General features: G+C 44.2%; 1 protein-coding gene across 4 annotated transcripts in view; it reads left to right on the forward strand.

The window, feature by feature from the left end:
* HIVEP3 (HIVEP zinc finger 3) overlaps positions 1 to 16,720 on the forward strand; it is a 226,485-nt gene that overhangs the window by 178,543 nt on the left and 31,222 nt on the right. The window lies entirely within an intron of this gene.

Below are 16,720 nucleotides of genomic sequence, written 5' to 3' on the forward strand. Positions count from 1 at the left end.
TGAAGGTGCATTGTCCCAGGCAATTTCCCCCAGAGCATTCGGTTTGGATTGAATTCTTTTAAGCATCATACTGGAAGAAGATAGGAGGACAATAATCTCAAACCTTAGAGGCAGATTGCATTTGTTCATATTGGCTCTTCAGCCCAGATAGCGCAAGCATCGCACATCGCCGACTGCAGTTGTGGTTACCAAGCTTCCACGAAAACATACACACTGGATTGTGCAAGACACCACACATCTATTATCCGGACTTTGGGATAAGGTCCTCTCAACCCTCCTCCACCCCTAGCAAACTTCTAAGAGCATTTGCACAGTCTAGATGTTTCCAGACATTATTTTGATTCTCTGGATTTGGGTCATAACTGTCCCAAAGTTTATCAGTTTTATCCATAGATATAATACAAGAGTGGGGAACCTGCAGCGCTTCTGATATTGTTGGACTACAACTCCCATCAGCCCCAGTCACCATGGCCAATGTTCTGGGATGATAGGCTTTGTAGTCTGATAACATTGGGAGGGCCACACATTTCCCTCCACAGTATTTTGTGTTCATTTGTTCTGAATTATCAAGAGTTTTGATTGGTGCTCAAACTGCAGCGGTGTGGAATGGAGAATATGGACATCCTTAAATAAATCCTTAAGCCCTTCCCCACAATTTTAGCCAAATCAAGACCTACCTGTAGCCAATAAGGATGTACTTACTTTTACCGTGTCTAGTTATGGAATTTGTTGCCACAAGATGTGTAATGGCCACCAACCTGAACAGCTTTTAAAGTTAACTACATAAATGCATGGGGGATAATGAGCGGCCACCCATCATGCTTACTATATGCAAATCTGTAGGATCAGAGGCAGCAGGACTACTGTTTCCCAAGGAGCAATAGCAAGCAAGGGCTATTGTCTTTCTCTTCTGCTTGTGGGTTTCCCAGAGGCAGCTGGTTGGCCACTGTGTGAAACAGGATGCTGGACTAGACAGGCCTTTGGTCTGATCCAGGAAGACTCTTCTTATGTTCTTCTTAAACAATAGATAAAGGTGCTGTCACTCAAGGTTAGGGGGGGCACACACTCCTCATGGTTTAAATTCAATATTGGTTTCTGCTTTAACACCCAAACTTCACTTGTAAATCAGGATGAGCTTTTTTTTGTTGAAGAAGGAGGGAGATTACCCAAATGCTGATTTTCTGCATATATTTTTTAAAAGGCTGTTGTTTGGGGCACTGTTGCAATATCAGAAACATGGAGTCCCTCAGAACCCTCCCCCCCCAAATGATTGTGCTTGGAATATCCAAGCCAGAGATCCGTGTGTGTGTGTGTGTGTGTGTGTGTGTGTGTGTGTGTGTGTGTGAGAGAGAGAGAGAGAGAGAGAGAGAGAGAGAGAGAGAGAGAGAGAGAGAGAGAGAGATGGCTGCAATGTTTAACTGATAACAGCAGTTTGATTGATTGAACAGTTTTTGATTAGCAATAGGGAAGGATTGAGCAGACTCTCCTGATTGAATCTGGGTGGATCATGAGTCAGATCAGTTCATGGATCACCAAAAGTTGTGTGTTGCCTCCTAAAAGCGTATTCATCTTTTAAACTTTTCAAAATAGGGCATCAGGGCTTCTTGCTGCAGGACACTTTGAGCGCAACTTTGTTAAGACCCCCTCAGCGCACCAGCACTGAGTCCTTGCCATATTTGTTCTTAAAGCAAGCAGTGGCAAGAAGCCCTATGCAGTAGCTGCTAGGGGTGCCAACTTGAATAAAATAGTGGGGAGACCCAGGTAAGCCCCGCCCTGCACAGTCAATCACATAATGTGGTGCACATACTCTATTAGAACGGCAAGGCCCATCAACTCTGGGGAGCAGACCCCTCAAATATTTTATTGGGGGGGGCGAAGACCTCTCAGCCCCAAGGTGTTGGCTTCTATGGTAGCTGCTCCAGGCCTTGGGCATTTGAATGCCCTGTTTAGCGAAGGAAACATTATTGGAGGACCAGGGACAATGCACAAACCTTAGGGCTCCTCCCATGTTCTTATTTTTTTTAAAAAATTGCTTCTGTGCGGATTGGTTTTTTAAAAAATGAAATTCCATTCCTGGAAAATGGAAGGGGACAGACTTTTTCTCATCCTCATGCTTTACTAGGACATTCAGGGGTCCAAATTCCTACTTTGATTGATTTTAAAAAGTGTTCTTGATTAACTGGACAATAGTTATAGATATGCAAATACCATAATTTTAATACAGGTACTTATAAAAAAAAACTGCAGGTAGCAAGAACCATCTTGGAAGTAACATTTCTCCTTCTTTCACATACACAGGAGAGATGCCTACTATAACATATTTGTGTGTAATGGGAAAAGTGTGCTTTTTCATTTCAGAATTCTTTTCCCCCTTTATTAATTCCATTTTCACCCTGCCTTTCTTCCACGGTGGGTATCCTGTTCTTCTCAGGGTTGGCACTCTCAGGGGAAGCGGAAACCATTAGACTGGGTTTCTTTGGGACAAATAATGGCAAGACAAGTTGTTTTAAGAAGAAGCTAGGACAATGGACAGCTCCCAGTGGCCCCTTACTGGCTGAGCAGTGGGAAGAAGATCTCAGCAAAGATCTGAGACCATCTGAAGACTTAAGAAGAAGGTCCAAGTCTGTTGACTCCACCTCCTTGGAGGAGTTGACTGTGCTGTATTAAAGGGCCCCATTCTGCAGTTGCTGGTTGCAGTTGCTCCCACTTGTGGATTGGTTTTGAGAAAGGGCAAGTAAGAGGTGACAAGACAGAAGTTTGTAAAATTATACATGGCATGGAGAATGTGGAGTAAGAAAAGTTTTTCTTCCTCTCTTATAATACTAGAACTGAATGATGGAAGATTCGGGGGAAATAAAAGCAAGTATTTCTTCATGCAGCCCCTAGACAAACCATGGAACTTGCTCCCGCAAGAGACAATGAGAGCCACCAACTTGGATAGTTTTAAAACAGGATTAAATAAATTCAGGGAGAATAAGGTTGTCTGTGGCTACTAACCATTATGGCTATGGTTATGTTTTTGAATGCCAGTTGTTGGAAACTGCAGGTGTTTCTGTTGTGCTCGTAGCTTGTTTGCAGGCTTCTCACAGATTTGAAATATACTCGGAGTTGAGTGTTGATTTCACATTCTTTATTTCAGCTCATGGTAAACAGTGAGTGAGTGCTTTCCCCTAAAACCTCTGGCTATATTTACATTATTAACACAATGGGTGTGATTGGCTGATTCAACTCCCCTCCTGGAGCCTGATTGGACTGCTCCTGCAGACCAATCAGGTTGCTGCCTTCTAGGATCGTACCTGTCTATTGTTCTAGGATCCAAGCTCAGTACATAACGGGTCTAATGCAATATTATTATGGACTCATTCTCTAAGTCTGAGGGAGGTAGAAAGGCTACATCCTCAGGCCAGGAAGTAAAAAACGAGGCGTGGGAGAAGCCCGTGCCCTGTGGATTTGCTACAAGAATGAATTCCAAACTTGCTGCCTGATTTCAGGTCGACTGTGTTCAAAATACACGCTTGTGCCTGCCCTTAACTTCATGTCTTTCCAACAAACAAGCAATGGCAGGTCTGCACATTGACAGGCCTACAAAGTGCCATTGATTCCAGTAGGAGTTTTGCTTGAATTCGAGCGGAGAGAGAGTTGCAGCCTGAATGTTTTATTCCAAATGTGTCTGGGGAAAAGATATTGGAACATCGTAGCACAATGCTGATGTCATTCTTTGTAACTTTAGGTTAGTAGTTTGTAGTTTTAATGTTGCTTTTGGACAAGTCATTGCTTGAGTTTCCCTTTTGTGCTTTTGAATTATTATTCTTTCTTTTTTTTGTGTCTCCCCCCTGGAAACTGTTTGCAACCCCCGAGCTGCTCCCAAATATCATGAAGGCTTTACTTTCCAATTTCATACCCAGATGGAGGCATTCCACTGTGCACAGTCGGTTTATGCTGCATGCATCAAGCAATGATACATGACAGACAGCTCTCTCAGAAAGTGCTTTGAAGAGCTTGTGATAGTTATTGAAAAGTTAAAAATAGCTGCAAGATAAATCCTTTCCCTACCCCCCACCCCCAGTCACTCGAAACACCAAGATGACTGCCGTTCAATATGCGATGTTAGTTGGAAAGATGATCAGCCCACACTGGGAAGGCTTCATAGTAGAGTACATGCAAGGAAAAGCAGTGGCAGATTTTCGACCCTGAAATTTCAGCAACGCCCTATGAGATGCTAAAATTTGGTGTTCACGCCTTTCATGCTCCATTCAACATAATTGTTGCCAGCACCCAGTGTGGCCAAACTGGTTACCCTACCCTAAAACTGCCTCTGCAAAAATCCCAGGTTGATGTTGTTGTTAATTAGACCAGTGTTTTCCAACCTTGTGCCTCCAGATGTTTTCGGACTACAATTCCCATTATTCCTGACCACTGGTCTTGCTAGCTAGGGATCATGGGAGTTGTAGTCCCAAAACATCTGAAAGTACAAGGTTGGGAAACACTGAATTAGACATGCCTTTCCAGTTTGTTAATTCCCAGGTAGCAAATGGTGGGACAGACATCTACCTGAGAGCCATTGCCAGTCGGAATAAGCCAGGGATGGGGCATCCTGTGGCCTTCCAGGTGTTGCTGGACTCAGCTCCCATCACCCTTGACCATTGGCAGTGCTGGCTGGGGCTAGTGGGAGTTGGAGTCCCCAGGATGCAGTGATGGCCACCAACTCTGATGGAGGATCAGACAAATACATGGTGGCAAAGGCTATCAGTGGCTGCTAGCTCTGATGGCTGTGCTCTGCCTCCGTGGTCAAAGGCAGTGATGCTTCTGAATTGCATCCTAGTTTTTATTTCGGAACCAATTGAGAACTCCATATGTTGTCTCAGATATTGAAGGGACAGTAGGAATAAGGACCCCGGGAAGTTGTCCAACATAGTTTTGTGGGCTTAAGAGATTTGACAAGAATTTCTGCGAACTGTTTCTCTGCAAACATCTACCACACACACCAGAATTTCATTTAACGGTGGCTCAGGCTAGGTTTTTCAGTGCATTAACACCTACCTTCCATAATGTACTGCCCATTGAAGTTCGACAGCCTCGTACATCATAGAAGTTTCACTGGATGCTAAAAACTTTCCTGCTTCTTCTACTGGCTTTCCAAGAAGGATGAGCTGACTCATGGGCAGTATCAGATTTCTTTTGGGAAACCAGTCTTATGTGTTGTCTTTTTATTTTTGTACAGCACTGTGATATTTGCTAATGGTTAGTGGTCTTTAAAGTTTCCTGATAAGTAAACAAATGACCAGTCAATTTTGCTTATGAGAATTGCTGCCAGCTGGAATAGCTGTATACAACTTTAGCCCTCCATACTTAGAGAAAGAATGTTCCCTGACAATACTTTTTTGCCATCAGGTATTGACCTTTTAAGGCAGAGTTAGAAAACCTGTGGCCCTCCGGATGTTGTTGGACTCCAACTCCCATCAGCCCCAGCCACCATGGCCAGTACTCAGGAATGGTGGGACTTGTAGTCCAATAACAGCTGAGGGTGGGGCTACAGATTCGCCATTCCTGTTTTAATGGCAGGAGACTTATACAATTTTTTTTAACTCTTTGTCCGTAAAAGCATATCTAAATGGGAGAGAGTAGGCAGCCAAAAGACTGATAATTGAAAGTATTCTGAGATTTATTTTATTTTTAAAAGAGAATTGATGTCTGAAACACTTCACAGAGGTTTATTTTGTTGCTTTAGTACGAAGGACACACTGGTAAGTTATATTCTTTTTATAAATCTGGGCTTGGCTAGAAAAGCAATAGAGCGGCCTGAAGAACTAAGCTATCTTCTCTCCCCCACCTCTCTTAAAATGGATTAGATGAAACTTTTGCTCCTAATAGAAATAGCAGAAAATGGAGCGGGCAGCATAAAATTAGAAGGATGGCCTGTTATGGAATGACTTTTTATTTTATTTTATCGTGATAAAATATTTCAGTCGTCCTTGACATAAGTGGGCAGACAATACAAATCGATAGAGCACTACTCAGACAGCTGGATGCGAGCTATCACCAAGATTCATGAGATTTTACCTAATTTGATCCTTCAAATTGATGCTTCAAATAGATGTTCTGTGCTATTAAAAAAAAGTGTGATGATTCTCACCAACAGAAATTAATGTAAGCTAGTACCGTATATTAAAGTATCCTGTGCTGACAATATATTTGTGAGTCTAGCAAAGTGCCGGTTCAGATGGAGGAGTCTCAGTCTAATAGACTTAGAATGGGTATTGTATCATCCTCTCTCCCTCCCCCCACCAGCTTAAATGAAAAAAAACAACTTATGGTTTATTAAACCTTGGTTTCCCCTTGCAACTTAACCAGGAAACCATGATATAATCAAATAGACTGAGACTTAGTTTAGTACCCAGATGCTCTCCTCACCTCCATCTCACTGCAATTAAAAGCCCTCCAGAGTTTGCTGAACCTCTGTTTCCCACCACGGATGAAACAGAAAACTGTGATTTAATGTACTACACAGAGAATGAGCATCATGCCCCCATGCTCTCCTCTCTCCTCTTTCCCACTGCAATGGAAAACTTCTGGAGTTCATTAAACCTTGGTTTCTGATTATATCTGAAGCGGGAAATCAGGATTTATTCTTGTACTATAATGTGGTTTCATATCCCGGATGGAAGCCCAGGAGTGAACCAGTTTCCCAGGGAAGCAGTGGTGGACCTACATTTTTGAAGCTTAAACTGCCATGTGGGGGGGGGGCCTTTGGAACCAGTGATGAGGTCTGGGTAACTACAGTTATCTTATTCAATGGGGTTGTTCCATAACAGATCATGACACCTTATAACACCTGTGCTACTGACACTCAAACTTTGGGATGGTTAAAATGTATGCAACAAAAAAATTAGTTTGAGTCGTGCTACTCAGATTGGGTCTACTAAACTCAGAATTTTTAAGCAATGTGGTCTAAAGTTTCTTTTGGGCCCCTCTGGGATTAAGGGCCCTGAAGCTTAAGCTTCCTTAGTTTCATTGAAGATCCATCCCTGCTAGGAAGTTAGGTTTAAGACCTTTTTTTACATTACACAAGAAAAGGGCAACAGGGCGGGAGGGCAGGAGGTAGCCTACAGACACACTACTTGACCCAGAGTTCAAGAATTAAACCTGCAGTTTAAGGGAAACAAACCTGGAACCTTCAAGATTGTTTTGGATTACAACTCTTTGTAATGGTGAGGTATGTTGGTTGCAGTTGTAATCCAGAAAACTTGGCGAGTGCAAAATTGGGGGAAGCTGCTCTAGACCTTTTGTTTGTTTGTTTTTGCTGCCATATAAAATTGAAATAAACTTCTCTGTTTAGAATATTGGTATGCCTGAGGTTTTCTAGCCTGTCTTTACCATTCTAGACGTCATGAGCATGATAGATCAGTCCATTTTAATGGAGGCCAAGCGTCTGGAATAATAATAAAAAACCTCCATATTAAGATGAAGTTTCAGAAGTCCGGGCAGACATAGGGATTGGAGATCTTTTGTATTATTGATTCTGTGATGCAATCCCTGCAGCGAACTGCGAGGAAAAGTCTCTCCTCATTGCAGAGGGGAGGGGTTGTGTGGTCTTTTCACCCATTAACTTAAATACATTGTGTCCTTGTGTCTTCATTTCCTCAAGCGGGCGGCGGGTTCTCAAATCACAATGCTTAAGAGGGCTGGCCATCTGCAGATTTTAACATTTGCAGCTCGTTCTGTACAGATGTACGTATATATCTTATAGCAACATGAGAAGTTGCCTTATAGCAGCTCAGTATGATCGATTCTGACTGGCAACTGCTCTCCAGTGCATCAGGTCTTCTTTTTTATTTGGACCTGCTCCTTAATAAATGTGTTGTTTTTTTAATCAGAGCTGGCAGGAATTGAATCTGGGCCCCATGCTAAAAGTCCCACATTCAGCCCTGGCATTTCCAGGTAGGGCTAGAAATGTCCCTTGCCTGAAGTTCTGAATTGCTGCTGCCAGTCTGTTTCCTAATTTTCCTTCCAACTTTATGCTTCTGAATACAGTGGTACCTCAGGTTACAGGCACTTCAGGTTACAGACTCTGCTAACCCAGAAATGGTACCTCAGGTTAAGAACTTTACCTCAGGATGAGAACAGAAATCGCGTGGCAGCGGGAGCAGGAGGCCCCATTAGCTAAAGTGGTACCTCAGGTTAAGAACAGTTTCAGGTTAAGAACGGGCCTCCAGAACGAATTAAGTTCTTAACCCGAGGTACCACTGTATTGCCTCTTTCTTTACCAGGTGGGTGAGTGTTTTGGTTTGTTTTTCATTCTTGCACCGACTTTCTTCTGCTCTTCACATTATTTAACCAGTCAGCGTTAGCTATCTCCTCAGCCTGCTTGCGAAGCAGTAGCTGTCCCTTCAGAGCAGAGAGATCACTTGCAGATGTTTTCCATCAGAGCATGGAGGAACCCGTGGTTTTTTTGAGGCTTATGAATTTTTTGACATCCTCGTTTAAACAAACAGTTTAATAACTGGAATTATGTGGTTTTTTCAGGGTTTCCAAGAAGCCAAACTGTTGTGCCGCCCGTCTCAGGTTCACTTGTCTTGAATTCAGTCCCATGTCTTGTACATGCCAGGAGATGGATTTCTGCTTTCCATATGCTGCTCCTAAATGTAATGGTTAGAACACCTCCATGTGGAAAAATTCTCTAGAAGGGGATCTGACTGGGGGGCAGGGGGGTGGGTGGGGGGTGTTTTGGGAGAGATTTTGGTATGCATGTGAATTTTTGCACAATGCTTTCCATGAAGTGCTTACCATTGGCTGGTCTTTTCATTTTGCCAATTCTCATGATGCAACTTACCACGATGGCCTGCGAATATCACCTGCCCCCTGGCCACCATTCTTCACTAATGCTTACTTGAATTGTGCAAGTCTTTGATGCTTGAATTGTGCAAGTCTTACGAATGTGGCGGCCATTTTTTAATCCAGACAAGACAATTGCAATGAACTCTACATGGGACTGCCTTTAATGATAGTTTGGACATTTCAGCCAGTGCAGAGCGCAGCTTCTTGGTTGCTTGTGTCAGCCAAGCAATAGGAGCATGTAGCACTGGTCCCATACTAGTTGACTTGGTTGCCCATGCATTTCTGGGCCCAGTTTAAAGTGCTGGTTGTTACATTTGGAGCCCCAAATTGTTCAGAATCAGGTTGTTTGAAGGGCTGCCTGCACCTGTAAAAATTATACCCAACTCTAACATTAACAGTCCTGCTCATTGACCTGCCATTAAGATCCATCCTGTTGATGTGCACAAGAGAAAAGGCCGCCTCAGCAGTGTCACCCTCATGGTGAAACTCCCTCCTATGGGATGTGTGTTTGGCTCCCACATTGACTGTTTTTAAATGGAGCTTCAGGACATGGCTGTGCTGCTTTTCACTGAATAATCATGTTGGCATTCTGAAGCTGTGATTTTTTTTAAAAAAATAACCATCATATTTATTTATAATAAATTTGTGGTTTTTTAATGCAGCTAGCTTAATTAGTTGTGTTTTCAGTGTATTTATTTGTAAACTGCTATGAGAGTAGACAACAATGATTTAAATCCAAACCAGGATGGGAGTGGAGGTGGACAAGCATTCCACCCTTTGGCCCCCAAATGAATTGGGGGCCCTTCCAGCCTTCCACTTGAACTTAGAAAACTTTTAAGGGATGTGGGGGTTGAGGTTTACGTGAATGGTCCAGCGGGGCCTGATTCCCGGTGGGTTGACTGAGAAAGGACTGGGTGCGGTGGCTGACTGCATTTGTATGCTGCCCACTGCATTTCTATGCTGTCTGCAGAGGAGATGCCCAGGGGGAGGGGAGTTGTCGCATCAGGAGGCGGCTTCTTCACCAGCCAGATTGCTCTCTGCCTCTTAGCTTCCCCCCTCTCCTGCTTCAGCTTCTAATTCTGGACTTCACTCTGCCAGAGACTCTCCTTGCTCACTAAACCTTGCTACCTTTACAGCTCCCACCACCTTCCAGGCTTCTCTCTTCTCCCTCTGACCACTCATCACCATCCCACCACCAACCCCTGGGCTTCTTCCCTTGGGGGTTCCCCAGCTGGTGCCTCCCAGCATTCCCCTGCCTCCGTGACTCTGGGTAACCTTGGGCCAGTCACTGCTTCTCAGCTCACACCGCCTTGCAGGGTTGTTGTGTGGATTAGATGGGAATGCAGAGAGAACCCGTACATTGCCTTGAACTTCTTGCAGGAAAGGCGGGGTAGTGACTATAATGAGTAAATAAAAATTGAGGCAGGCGGTCCACTTGAGATGGGTTGTCCTCCTCCCTTTCAACTTCACAATTCCATGATTTTGCTCAATGAAAATGAGCGGGACTGTTTGCCACCTAGAGCAGCCTGACTCAGTTTCTCTGGAAACCCTTAGGTGTGGGGAGGAGGAAGAGGGATCGGATCGTAGCAGGCGAGGCAAGGAGGGAGGGGGGAGAAGTGTGCAAGCCCAAGGCAGCTGTGGCGAAACTTGGTTAGCTGTGACCTCTAATGTTCTTCCATTGAAAAGGATGCAAAAGGGCTGTTGACTTGGCAAAATCATTTTTAGGAAAAAATAAATGTGAGCCATTAGCTCATCATAAAGATGTATTGGAAGTTAAGGGGAGGGAGGAGACTGTAGCAGCTGGAATGTGGCTTGTTACTCTTGGTGAAATTATATAATGTTGTTGTCCCCCTGTCAAGCAGGAGGTTGTCTTCTTATTCTCAAGCGTGTGTTTCGTCGTGGGTGACAGCCATTCCATTCTATCCCTGGACAACCCAGAACATGTCTGGGTTATGCAAGACGTCAGGAGCGATAGCGGCTGGTTGCTTCTGCGTCAGGCAGCCTCTCTGGGCCTGTGTCACTAGGGCAGCTGAGAACTGTTAACATGAAGAGTCCCATCTGGAATTGTGAATCTGGTTCGCAAACTGTGGCTTCATTCATCTGGCTTCTGGCTAGGCCACAGATGCTTCTGTCAAGGCAAATCCCTTCCGTGCATATGACAGACTCTTGGTGTGTGTTTGTGTGTGGCTGCTCTTGTTGACTGGCAAAGGAGCAGATTTTGGGGAGAGGATATCAGGTGATTGCAAGATTGCATGCTGTTCCATAATGCAAGATGAGCAGATGGCAGGCATCTGCCCTGCACAGGGCAGTTCTTGGGGGACGTATGATCATCTACTCGTTTTGCCTCTGCACCAGTTCCTCGTTTGTCTCTCCACTGCAGATGAGAGGAACAGCAGTAGCTGTGTGGTGAAGTGCCTGGTCCTGGGTTCAATCCCCAGCATCTCCTGGTAGAGTTAGGAAAAAACACTTTCTGAAACAGCAGGGAGTTACTTTCGTCCATCAGGGCAGAACAGCCTTGCCTAGCTTGGGCCATATTCATGCCATACATTTAGAACACTATGGTGACACTTGAAACAGTCATGACTTCCTCCAAAGAATTCTGGGAATTGTAGTCTGCTAAGGACGTTGAGAGTAGTCAGGAGACCCCCTTTCCCTTCACAGAGCTACAATTCCTAGAGTACCTTGTGTTCCACTCTGGGAATTGTACCTGTGTGAGAGAAACAGGGATCTTCTAACCCTCCTAACGAACTACAGCTCCCCTGATTGCCATATTTTGAATCATATCAGTAATTTATTTATTCATCGGTATTAATTTCATAAAATTTATATAGCACTTGATTGTAAAAAACAACAGCAACAACCCTCAGTGTGTTTTACCGGAAGGATAAAACAGTAAAATTATCTGTAAAAATGGTTAAAAACAGGTTTTTAAAACATTCTAAAATAATTAAAGTCAGCAATAAGCTAAAAGCACATTAAAACTTATGTTGGCATTCTACATATCTGGGCAAGCTTGTCTAAACAAAAATGTTTTTGCTTCTTTACTTCTTTGTCAGCAATAAGACTTGCCCCCGCCGCTTCATTTTGTGAGAGTTGGGCAAATGTGTCTCCCTGCAGCTGAATGGGAAAGCTTCCAAGTGGCAATTTCACAGCCCCCCTAACACCTCACTGGGCAGCTGGCTAGACCCCAGAAGCATTTTTCCCCCATCACTGACCTGGGAATTGTTTCTTGCCTTCCTGCTCACTCAGCAGTCGTGCCCTTCCAACATGCGAGATCTGCAAGGGATTCCATTCCTGTTTTGTCAAGTTTCCCAGCTGCTTGCGGCTCTGCTCTGGCACGTGGGTGTGGTATAGCATTTGGGAACAGACAGTCTGGCAAAATTCCCTGGCCCTGGGGTTCCCTGTCTGCAGGAATATGACCTGCTCCAATTTGAACCAGAGAGCAATTGCTTGAGAGTCCAATGGGAAGCTATGTAAATTTTGGTGTGGATGGTTTTTGGGTTTCTGAAGAACTACCTGGTGCCAATAAAGTGGGGGTGGAGGTGCCAATTAAGTGTGGGGGGGGAGGACAGAGGACAATTTTACAACCGTTACCTTTCAAATAAACTACCGGAATTAGAGATAATGCAGAAACTCGTATTTTGGGGCTCAGAAATACAAGCCTTTGGACTTGTGACGCTCACCCCAAAGACAAGGTGAGCCTTATGTCCCCAAAGCTTCTCACTCAGATTTTAATTGGAGCTTACTGCACTCCTTTCCCTCCCAGCCAGCCATACCCCAAATCTTCGCCCTCCACACTCTGATGATCCTTCAAGAGACCACACAACACTGGTCCTGAAAGACCTACATTGGCTCCCAGTATGATTCCGAGCACAATTCAAAGTGTTGTTGCTGACCTTTAAAGTCCTAAACCAGGCTTCCTCAAACTTGGCCCTCCTGATGTTTTTTTGCCTACAACTCCCATGATCCCTAGCTAGCAGGACCAGTGGTCAGGGATGATGGGAATTGTAGTCTCAAAACATCAGCCCAGTATACCCGAAGGAGCATCTCCACCCCCATTGTCCAGCCTGGACACTGAGGTCCAGCTCCGAGGGCCTTCTGGCAGTTCCCTCGCTGCAAGGTTACTGGGAACCAGGCAGAGGGCCCTCCCATCAGGTGTCAAGGAAATAAACAACTATTTGACTTTGAGAAGACATCTGAAGGCAGCCCTGTTTAGGGAAGTTTTTTATGTTTATGTTTTATAATGTTTAATATTCTGTTGGGAGCTGCCCAGCGTGGCTGGGGAAACCCAGCCAGATGGGCAGGGTATAAATAATTTATTGTTATTGTTATTGTTATTATTGAATAATAAGTATTTCCTACTTGCCCACATAACTCTGCATCTCCAGAGGTGGTATGAAGTAGAGGGAGGGCAGTCTCTTCCTCTGTTCTGTTTCAACATAAGTACCCCTGGGAAATGTAATATTCCCAAGGACACCAAATGGCCTGATTTTGTGATGTGGTGCAGAGAGAATGGCTCAACTTAATCCAACCCAATTGAAGCCTGGGAGAGTTTCTTCATTTCCTTTTTTTTTTTTTTTAAAAATATTTTTATTAATTTTCCAATTAAAACCAATTATATCACATTCAATATTTCAAATTATACACATATATATATCAATCAAACCGAATGTTATGCCAAATCATCTAAAAAATTTTTTATTTGGGTTCCCATGCTTCAAGAAATTGGGAATTCCTCGCAACTGTCCACTGCCGTCTTTTTTCTAAAGTTCAAATCGTCCTCCAAGTTCATAATAATCCAGATCTTCCCCTTACAGTCACATAGATGTTTTCCACTTTCATCCGATTGTTTCCCAGCCGCTGAGATAAATATCAAATAAAGTTTCACAGATGTTCTTTCTCCTGTGTGGGTTAATCAGTCCAGCCTCCCCATAAATCTTCTTAATGGAGCTCCTTGTTGCGTCGAAGCAGCCCGAAGCAGCGCCATCTCAAAAAGCTCAAATCACTTTCGCTTTCTCTCACAGCCATGAAGATTCACGATCATTATAGAATTTACAGCTTTTTCAGGCAGGAGACCCAAACATCAAACCATAAACTCTAGGTAAATTAATGGATCTCCTTGCCCTATAGCTGAACTTAGCTTCAGGTCGCTGCTCCAATTTAAAGTGCGTCACAACTCATAAATCCTCCGAGCGCGTCCAGAACTCCTTCCGCCCGACTAGGGGGAGGCTTTTCTCATCGGCAACTCCACATCTTTAAAAAAAATATGCTCAGTAACAACAGTTATAAAGTTCAACTCACACAGTCTTTTGCTTCTCTTTCATTCCAAACAAGCCAGGACATCGCGTCCGGGAAGGTACGAGGCAACAATATGAAGGAAAAAAAAAATAAAAACTTCCCTTATCGCTCCGTCCCCATCAATCCTTCTTCCAGATGCAGTACAATCTTTGACTCCTCTCCTTTCAGCAGCATAAATTTCTCAGCAGTAAACAGCGCTTCTTCCCCTCCTTCTGAAGTATGTCCATAGATTTAAGCCTAATTATCTTCTTTAACCATGGAAATCCCCGCCATGCAGATTAGCGTCCGGGAGTCCTGGCCCTCGTAAGTGCTCAGCCCAAGCTCCCACCACTCCAAAAACAGTCGGAGTGGGTCTGGGGGCATCGCGGGCCAGCGGCCCCTCTCCGTAACCCCCGGAGAGGGTAGGGGGGTTGCCATTTACTCCCCTAGCAACCGCCAAATTCCTTACGAAGGTCAGAGAGATGGAAAACAGGTCCGCCATTCCTGCAGGCGGAAACCGGAACCTAGTTTCTTCATTTCCTAACTGGGATAAGTGAGCCCCAATGATACATGGCTCTCACCTAAATGGAGGAACACATTGCCAGTTAATTTTAGTCCAGTGTCTACCTCTTTCTGCCAAGGCTAATGTGGAAGTTATCACAATTCAGTCCCTGGCATCTCCAGCTAGAGGTGGTGGTCTAGAGACCCCTGTTCCCCTTGCTATAGTGCCCAGAGTGGTTTAACAGTCAATCCCTCTTCCCAGGGATTTCTGGGAACTGTGGCTCTCTGAGAGGAAAATGGGTGTCCCAATAAGTTAAATAACTACAGCTCCCAGGATTCTTTGGGGGAAGCCACAGCTGTTTAAAGCGGGATGATACCGCTTTAAATGTATAATGCAGATGGGCCCCAGGTTGAAATGGGAGCAGACCACTCACAAACTATTGCAAGGGTGGGGGGGCATCTCTCTGTGTCCTTATTTCTTGGTGGGGGGATCTATTAAAAGTGGCACACAAGGAGTGGGTGGGGCCAAAGACAGCAGGTGGCATGGGCTGGGTCAGAGCCCAACTTGTTCCAACCAGAGAGCCCAAACACGAAAAAGATGTTTAGATACACCTTCCCAAAAAAACCGGAAGCATTTTTGTTAGGAATAATAGGGGAAGAGATCAGAAAGGAAGATCAAGTATTGTTTATGTATGCGACAACCGCGGCTAGGACATTGTTAGGCCAAAAATGGAAATTACAGGAATTACCTACAATTGAGGAGTGGCAGATAAAAATGATGGACTATGCTGAACTTGCTAGATTGACTTGCAAGATCCGCGACCAAGGGGAGACAAGGTTTCAAAAGGACTGGAGTAAATATGTGGACTATATGGAGAAAAACTGTAGATCTTTAAAAACTCTTGCAGGATTGAAATAAATCCTACGAATTGACTAAAAAGTTTAAAAAAGGAACTGCAAAAAAAGGGATTTAACAAGAAACCCGCATGAAGGGAGGGGGGGAAGTCATAGCTCGGCAGAGCAAGATATAAGATGAAAATATAAGATGTTTTGTATAAAAGATTGTTTTTTTATTTTTTATTTGTTAAATTTGAAAAATGGAATAAAATTTTATTTTTTTTAAAAAAAGAGAGCCCAAACACAGCCAGGGCACGCAACTGTGCTTTTCACGGCGATAAGCACACACGGGTCTCCAAAGCACTTCGCTCTGGCTCGATCAGACTCCGTCCTTGTGCATTGTGTTGCTGTATCAAAATACCCCCAGTGGCTTTTTCCAGATAAAGCTGAGCCTTTGTCAAGATTGTCCCCATATAGGCTGTTTTTGCTGGAGCAGGATTGATCTGCTTCTAAAACTCTCTCTCTCCTTACCCCCCATGTGATGTCTGTGTCTTGCTTTTAAGTCTGTTGGCAGGCACCCAGTCAGCCACAGCAGTCAGAATTGCTGCTGGTTCATGAGAGTGCAGGGTGCCAGTATCTTCCTTGACATAGCAAATTCTCATGAAAACCAATAAACCACGTTTAAAAAAAGAAAAAAAAGGGGGATAGGAGAAAGTTTGCAGCCTGTTGTCCGGCAAATGATCTTATTCTTGGCCAGCTGGGGTAGCATAATGATTAACAGTGCAATCCTAGACTCGTCTGCTCTGAACCAAGCTCTGTTGAGTTCAATAGGGCTTACACACCCAGGCAAGTGAGTATAGGATTGTAAACAAAGAGACTGAGTTATGAATCAATACCTCCCTGGTTTGGAAAATCACTAGATAACCTTTGGCCAGCTGCTGCTATCTGCAGCCAGGGGATTATAACACCAACTCACCTTACAGATTTGCTTTAAGGCAGGAGTGAGGAGCCTGTGGCTCCACTGGTGTTGACTCCCATAATCCTTGACAATTGGCCATGCATGCTGGGGTTGATAGGAACCAGAGTCCAACAGCATCTGAGTGGCTCAGGTTCCCCATCTGTGCTGTAAGACACTCATGTGAAACGTTCTGAAGACTTAAAAGTACTATACAAATTGTCGGGGGATTGTTGCGGCTGCTCTCGAGTAAAGACGCTCCAGTCCGCTCTGTCTTTAAGAGCTTTATTGTGCATATTATTTACAGTGCAGAGA

Source organism: Zootoca vivipara, chromosome 6 (genome assembly GCF_965207765.1).
Source record: "Zootoca vivipara chromosome 6, rZooViv2.hap1.1, whole genome shotgun sequence".
In the NCBI taxonomy this organism is placed as follows: Eukaryota; Metazoa; Chordata; class Lepidosauria; order Squamata; family Lacertidae; genus Zootoca; species Zootoca vivipara.